Source organism: Bombina bombina, chromosome 5, assembly GCF_027579735.1.
Source record: "Bombina bombina isolate aBomBom1 chromosome 5, aBomBom1.pri, whole genome shotgun sequence".
NCBI classification, from domain to species: Eukaryota; Metazoa; Chordata; class Amphibia; order Anura; family Bombinatoridae; genus Bombina; species Bombina bombina.
In genome coordinates this window covers 540,966,228-540,973,850 of record NC_069503.1, presented here as the reverse complement: position 1 = coordinate 540,973,850, position 7,623 = coordinate 540,966,228, and positions in this window count along the sequence as shown.

Here is a 7,623-nt window from a genome sequence, read left to right as displayed (position 1 = left end):
TTAGTTTTTATTTTCTTCAAGCAAGAGTTTTTTATTTTAAATGGTACCGGTGTGTACTATTTACTCTCAGGCAGCAGATGGATGAAGACTTCTGCCTGGAGGATGATGATCTTAGCATTTGTAACTAAGATCCAGAGCAGTTCCCACAGAAGCTGAGGGGTACAAGAAACTTCAGTGTGAGGAATGTTTTCATGCTATACAGCAGTGAGGTATGTTCAGTCATTTTTTCTGGAGAGACTGTGTATTTTAGAAAGGCTGACAGTAACCCCATGAGGGTAAGGGTAAGCAGTAATCCTAAGAGTTATAGAAGGGTATTACTAAGCTTGCATAAGGGGCTAATTAAAAAATGGTTGACACTGAGTTTTTTTAATGTTTGTGGGCAAACGTTTTGTGAACTGGGAGTGCTGTTAACATTTTTTTGGGCAATAACGTTTTTTGGCAACTTTATTGAGGGTAAACTTGGCTTATTTTTTGGGTCTCAGAACCCACATGGCTAGTTTAAAACCACTCTGGTGCGGTTCCTTGAGGCTGTAAAAACATTGAGTGAGATGGGCGGGGCTTATTTTCGCACCTCAGATGCGCAGTTGTATTTACTTAGCAAGCAGCAAGCTCCAACACCGGAGGGCCCTTGTGGAAGTATGGGGCCAAATCGAAGCTTTAATCCCATTTTTCTTATCCCTGAGGGCAGATAGGCGCCACAGCAGGGCTGTGGCGAGGTGCTGGGGGTGTTTTTTCCGGATTTAGGCCTTATTATCAATCCGGTTTGCACAATAAAGGGTTAAATATTTGTTTTTCTTGTGGGGCAAACTTAACTACACAAATTGAGTCTTATGTCAAAAATATGAAAAGATTGGTGTATTTTAAAGCAGTTTTGCAGAACGTGTATGCTTTTTTTCTCTTAAAGGCGCAGTACCGTTTTTAAGATTGTTTTTTCACTAAATAAAGTGTTTTCAAGCTTGTTTGTAGTCATCACTAGCCTGTTCAACATGTCTGACATTGAGGAAAGTCAATGTTCAATATGTTTAGAAGCCATTGTGGAACCCCCACTTAGAATGTGTCCCTCATGCACTGAAAGGTCAATAAATTGCAAAGAACATATTTTAGCTACTAAAAGTATGTTGCAGGATGATTCTCAGTCAGAAGGGAATCAGGTTATGCCATCTAATTCTCCCCAAGTGTCACAACCATTAACGCCCGCACAAGCGACGCCAAGTACTTCTTGTGCATCTAATTCTTTTACCCTGCAAGATATGGCCGCAGTTATGAATACTACCCTCACAGAGGTTTTATCTAAGCTGCCTGGGTTGCAGGGGAAGCGCAGTAGGTCTGGTGTGAGAACAAATGCTGAGCCCTCTGACGCTTTATTAGCCATATCCGATGTACCCTCACAATGTTCTGAGTTGGGGGTGAGGGATTTGCTGTCTGAGGGAGAGATTTCTGATTCAGGAAAGATGTTCCCTCAGACAGACTCAGATATGACGGCTTTTAAATTTAAACTAGAACACCTCCGCTTGTTGCTCAGGCAGGTTTTAGCGACTCTGGATGATTGTGACCCTATTGTAGTTCCAGAGAAATTGTGTAAAATGGACAGATATCGAGAAGTTCCTGCCTACACTGATGTTTTTCCGGTCCCTAAGAGGATTTCGGACATTGTTACTAAGGAGTAGGATAGACCAGGTATTCCGTTCGCTCCCCCTCCTACTTTTAAGAAAATGTTTCCCATATCAGACACCATGCGGGATTCGTGGCAGACGGTCCCTAAGGTGGAGGGAGCTATTTCTACCCTGGCTAAGCATACAACGTTACCTATTGAGGACAGTTGTGCTTTCATGGATGAAAAATGAGAGGGCCTCCTAAAGAAAATATTTGTTCATCAGGGTTTTTTCTGCAACCTATAGCGTGCATTGTTCCTGTAACTACTGCAGCTGCTTTTTGGTTCGAGGCTCTGGAGGAGGCTCTTCAGGTTGAGACCCCATTAGATGATATTCTGGATAGAATTAGGGCTCTCAAGCTAGCTAATTCTTTCATTACAGATGCCACTTTTCAACTGGCTAAATTAGCGGCAAAGAATTCAGGTTTTGCCATTTTAGCGCGTAGAGCGTTATGGCTTAAGTCCTGGTCTGCTGATGTGTCATCAAAATTTAAGATTTTAGCCATCCCTTTCAAAGGCAAGACCCTATTCGGGCCTGCACTGAAAGAGATCATTTCAGACATAACTGGAGGGAAAGGCCATGCCCTTTCTCAGGATAAGACAAATAAGATGAGGACCAAACAAAATAATTTTCATTCCTTTTCGAAACTTCAAAGGTGGTCCCTCTACCTCTTCCCCTGCTGCAAAACAAGAAGGGAATTTTGCTCAATCCAAGTCAGTCTGGAGACCTAACCAGACTTGGAACAAAGGTAAACAGGCCAAGAAGCCCGCTGCTGCCACCAAGGCAGCATGAAGGGGTAGCCCCCGATCCGGGACCGGATCTAGTAGGGGGCAGACTTTCTCTCTTTGCTCAGGCTTGGGCAAGAGACGTTCAGGACTCACCTCCAAGGGGGAGATTCCATCTTTCTCAATTGTCTGTAAACCAGACAAAAAGAGAGGCGTTCTTACACTGTGTAAAAGACCTATATACCATGGGAGGGATCCGCCCAGCTCCGAAAACAGAACAGGGGCAGGGGTTTTACTCCAATCTGTTTGTGGTTCCCAAAAAAGAGGGAACCTTCAGACCAATTTTAGATCTCAAGATCCTAAACAAATTCCTCAGAGTCCCATCCTTCAAGATGGAGACCATTCTGACTATTTTACCAATGATCCAGGAGGGTCAATATATGACCACCGTGGACTTAAAGGATGCATATCTACACATCCCTATCCACAAAGATCATCACCAGTTCCTCAGGTTCGCCTTCCTGGACAACCATTACCAGTTTGTGGCTCTTCCCTTTGGGTTGGCCACAGCTCCCAGAATTTTCACAAAGGTGCTAGGGTCCCTTCTGGTGGTTCTAAGGCCACGGGGCATAGCAGTGGTGCTTTATCTGGACGATATCTTAATTCAGGCGTAAACTTACCAACTAACCAAGTCATTGTGTTGGCTTTTCGAAGATCTCACGGGTGGAAGGTGAACGTAAAAAAGAGTTCACTTATCCCTCTCACAAGAGTTCCATTCCTGGGAACTCTGATAGATTCGGTGGACATGAAAATTTTTCTGACGGAGGTCAGGAAATCAAAGATGTTAACCACCTGCCGAGCTCTTCATTCCATTCCTCGGCCGTCAGTGGCTCAGTGTATGGAGGTAATCGAACTAATGGTAGCGGTAATGGACATAGTTCCGTTTGCTCGCTTGCATCTCAGACCACTGCAACTATGCATGCTCAAACAGTGGAATAGGGATTATGCAGATTTATCTCCTCAGATAAATCTGGATCAAGAGACCAGAGACTCTCTTCTTTGGTGGTTGTCACAGGATCATCTGTCCCAGGGAATGTGTTTCCGCAGGCCAGCATGGGTCATAGTGACGACGGAATGCCAGCCTATTGGGCTGGGGTGCAGTCTGGAACTCCCTGAAAGCACAGGGTTTGTAGACTCCGGAGGAGGCTCTCCTCCCGATAAATATTCTAGAACTGAGAGCGATATTCAACGCGCTTCAGGCGTGGCCTCAGCTAGCTTCGGCCAGATTCATAAGATTCCAGTCGGACAATATCACGACTGTAGCATATATCAATCATCAGGGGGGAACAAAGAGTTCTCTAGCGATGATAGAGGTTACCAAAATAATTCAATGGGCAGAGACTCACTCTTGCCATCTATCAGCAATCTATATCCCAGGAGTGGAGAACTGGGAAGCAAATTTTCTAAGTCGTCAGACTTTTCATTCAGGGGAGTGGGAACCTCATCCGGAGGTGTTTGCACAATTGATTCAGCAATGGGGCACACCAGAATTGGATCTGATGGCGTCTCGTCAGAATGCCAAACTTTGTTACGGGTCCAGATCAAGGGATCCTCAAGCAGTACTGATAGATGCTCTAGCAGTACCCTGGTCGTTCAACCTGGCTTATGTGTTTCCACCATTTCCTCTCCTTCCTCGTTTGATTGCCAGAATCAAACAGGAGAGAGCTTCAGTGATTTTGACAGCACCTGCGTGGCCATGCAGGACTTGGTATGCAGACCTGGTGGACATGTCATCTCTTCCACCATGGACTCTGACACTGAGAAAGGACCTTTTGATTCAAGGTCCGTTCCAGCATCCAAATCTAGTTTCTCTGCGGCTGACTGCCTCGAGATTGAAAGCTTGATTTTATCCAAGCGGGGATTCTCTGAGTTGGTCATAGATACCTTGATTCAGGCTCGAAAGCCTGTCACTAGGAAAATTTATCATAAGATATGGCGTAAATATCTTTATTGGTGCGAATCCAAAGGCTACTCATGGAGTAAGATCAGGATTTCTAGGATTTTGTCCTTTCTCCAAGAAGGATTGGAGAAGGGGCTATCAGCTAGTTTCCTAAAGGGACAGATATCTGCTTTATCAATTTTACTGCACAAGCGTCTGGCAGATATTCCAGACGTTCAGTCGTTCTGTCAGGCTTTAGTTAGAATCAAGCCTGTGTTTAAACCTGTTGCTCCGCCATGGAGTTTGAATTTAGTTCTTAAAGTTCTTCAAGGGGTTCCGTTTGAACCTATGCATTCCATAGATATTAAGCTTCTATCTTGGAAAGTTCTGTTTTTAGTTGCTATCTCTTCGGCTCAAAGAGTTTCTGAACTATCTGCATTGCAATGCGACTCGCCTTATCTTGTTTTCCATGCTGATAAGGTGGTTTTGCGTACCAAACCTGGATTCCTTCCTAAGGTTGTTACTAACAAGAATATTAATCAGGAAATTGTTGTTCCTTCTCTGTGTCCTAATCGTTCCTCTAAGAAGGAGCGTCTGTTGCACAACTTGGACGTGGTTCGTGCTTTGAAGTTTTACTTGCAAGCGACCAAAGATTTCCGTCAAACATCTTCTTTGTTTGTTGTCTATTCTGGAAAACGTAGAGGTCAAAAAGCTACGGCTACCTCTCTTTCTTTTTGGCTGAAAAGCATCATCTGTTTGGCATACGAGACTGCTGGACAGCAGCCTCCTGAAAGAATTACAGATCATTCTACTAGAGCGGTGGCTTCCACATGGGCTTTTAAAAATGATGCTTCTGTTGAACAGATTTGTAAGGCTGCCACTTGGTCTTCACTTCATACCTTTTCCAAATTTTACAAATTTGATACTTTTGCTTCTTCGGAGGCTATTTTTGGGAGAAAAGTTCTTCAAGCAGTGGTGCCTTCTGTTTAGCCATCTGTCTTGTCCCTCCCGTTCATCCGTGTCCTGTAGCTTTGGTATTATATCCCACAAGTAAAGGATGAATCCGTGGACTCGTCATACCTTATAGAAGAAAACTAAATTTATGCTTACTTGATAAATTAATTTCTTCTATGGTACGACGAGTCCACGGCCCGCCCTGTCATTTTAAGACAGATTATATTTTTTTTATTTTAAACTTCAGTCACCTCTGCACCTTTTAGTTTCTCCTTTTTCTTCCTGTACCTTCGGTCAAATGACTGGGGGGTGGAGCTAAGGGAGGAGCTATATAGACAGCTCTGCTGTGGTGCTCTTTGCCTCTTCCTGTTAGCAGGAGGATAATATCCCACAAGTAAAGGATGAATCCGTGGACTCGTCCTACCTTATAGAAGAAAACTAAATTTATGCTTCCTTGATAAATTAATTTCTTCTATGGCACGACGAGTCCACGGCCCGCCCTGTCATTTTAAGACAGATTATATTTTTTTATTTTAAACTTCAGTCACCTCTGCACCTTTTAGTTTCTCCTTTTTCTTCCTGTACCTTCGGTCAAATGACTGGGGGGTGGAGCTAAGGGAGGAGCTATATAGACAGCTCTGCTGTGGTGCTCTTTGCCACTTCCTGTTAGCAGGAGGATAATATCCCACAAGTAAAGGATGAATCCGTGGACTCGTCGTACCATAGAAGAAATTAATTTATCAGGTAAGCATAAATTTTACTTTTTGTGCCATTTCCTCACTACATACCTTGGCATAACTGTATAAATGTGTAACAAAGCCTGACACCTCTGAAAACAGCCAACAGCCCCATTCAATGGAAAGTGATATGAATAGTTTGTATATGAGAATATCTGTAATAAAGTCCTACAGTTACTATCCTTCCCACATAAAAAGCCTAAATCTGACTGATTCCTACATCTTCTGTAGAATAAAAGATGTATCCTGGTGCAGCATATTACTAGCATCACACACCTGTATAGACCATGTGACACCTACCATCTAAACCTATAGCATCTGTCTCATAAGACTCAAGGAACAGATACCTGCATGACCTTGAAGAGATACAAAGGTTGTGGTTACAGGTTAGGTGACCTAGAGGAGGGGAACATGTTTATTAGTTTATTTATTTGTTTACTAAGTTTTAAATCATCGGAAATAATGTATCAGCCCTAGATTTGTACACAGTTAATTGCTGATATGGTAAAGGGGCGGTAAAAACCTTTAGATATTAATATAACATGTTTAATTACATAACATTCATTTCTGAAAATTTATATCCCTAAATGGCTTTAGCAGATAACAACCTCAAAACAATACTGTTTATATTAACATAATAAATATGGCTAGCCTTGTCTTCTCCAGAAGTAAGCACCTTCAAATAAGGCAAGTGTGAGTAGAGTTTAGCTTTTGGGAAACAATTGCTGCAAACAACATGCTAATTTTTGTTTTTATTGTTTTGTTTTAATTTTTGTTTAGACTTGTGTGATATGTTAAAGAAAAACATAAAACCAATAAAACTAGTAATCGCTAAATACCACTATATGTCCCTGTTTATTTAGCTATCACTACCCATAAAACATTTGTACATTTGTCCCCAGTTTGCTGTGATCTTAGGGTGAAGGTAACACATTAATAGCCTGTGAGTACAATACACATATGTGATAATGATGATTGATGTAAGCAGGAATGTGGTCTTGGGGATTTACCAACCTCATGTATTTTATGCCCTATATAAATCAGATGTTCTTACCTGGCATCTTCTTATCTGATTTGCTGCAAATTTTCCTTTTCTTCCTTACAACAGTTTCCTCCATTGATCCAATATTTTGTAATCCAGTTCTGGGTCCTGTTTTTTTTTTTTTTTTGGAACATGTGACACAGAAAACTGAATAAATAAATAAATGCTTCTCTTTGAAGAAATGTCAACAACAGTGACATCTATAAGGCTGCCAAACCCAATTAGAAATCCACAAGGTTGGTCAAAAATACAATAAAAAGCAAAGATATATCCACAAGATAAAAACACTGAGTTATCCTCAAAGTTTCTAAACAGCTCTGAGATATCCACAATGATGCTCAGGTATTTACAGCTCCCTGATATTATGATGTCATAGTGTTATGTTTCCTATGATGTCACAAGCCCTGTTGTGCCTGCCCCTGTTTATCTAATGAATAACTGTTTATATTTAAATTTCATAGACATAGCTGTTTGCATGAGAAGCTCAGACAACTTGATAAAACAGATATGGAAGTGTGTAACTGCCCTAAACTGGTAGAGACCAGACAGATGTTGCTATGTTTACCAAGTGTCT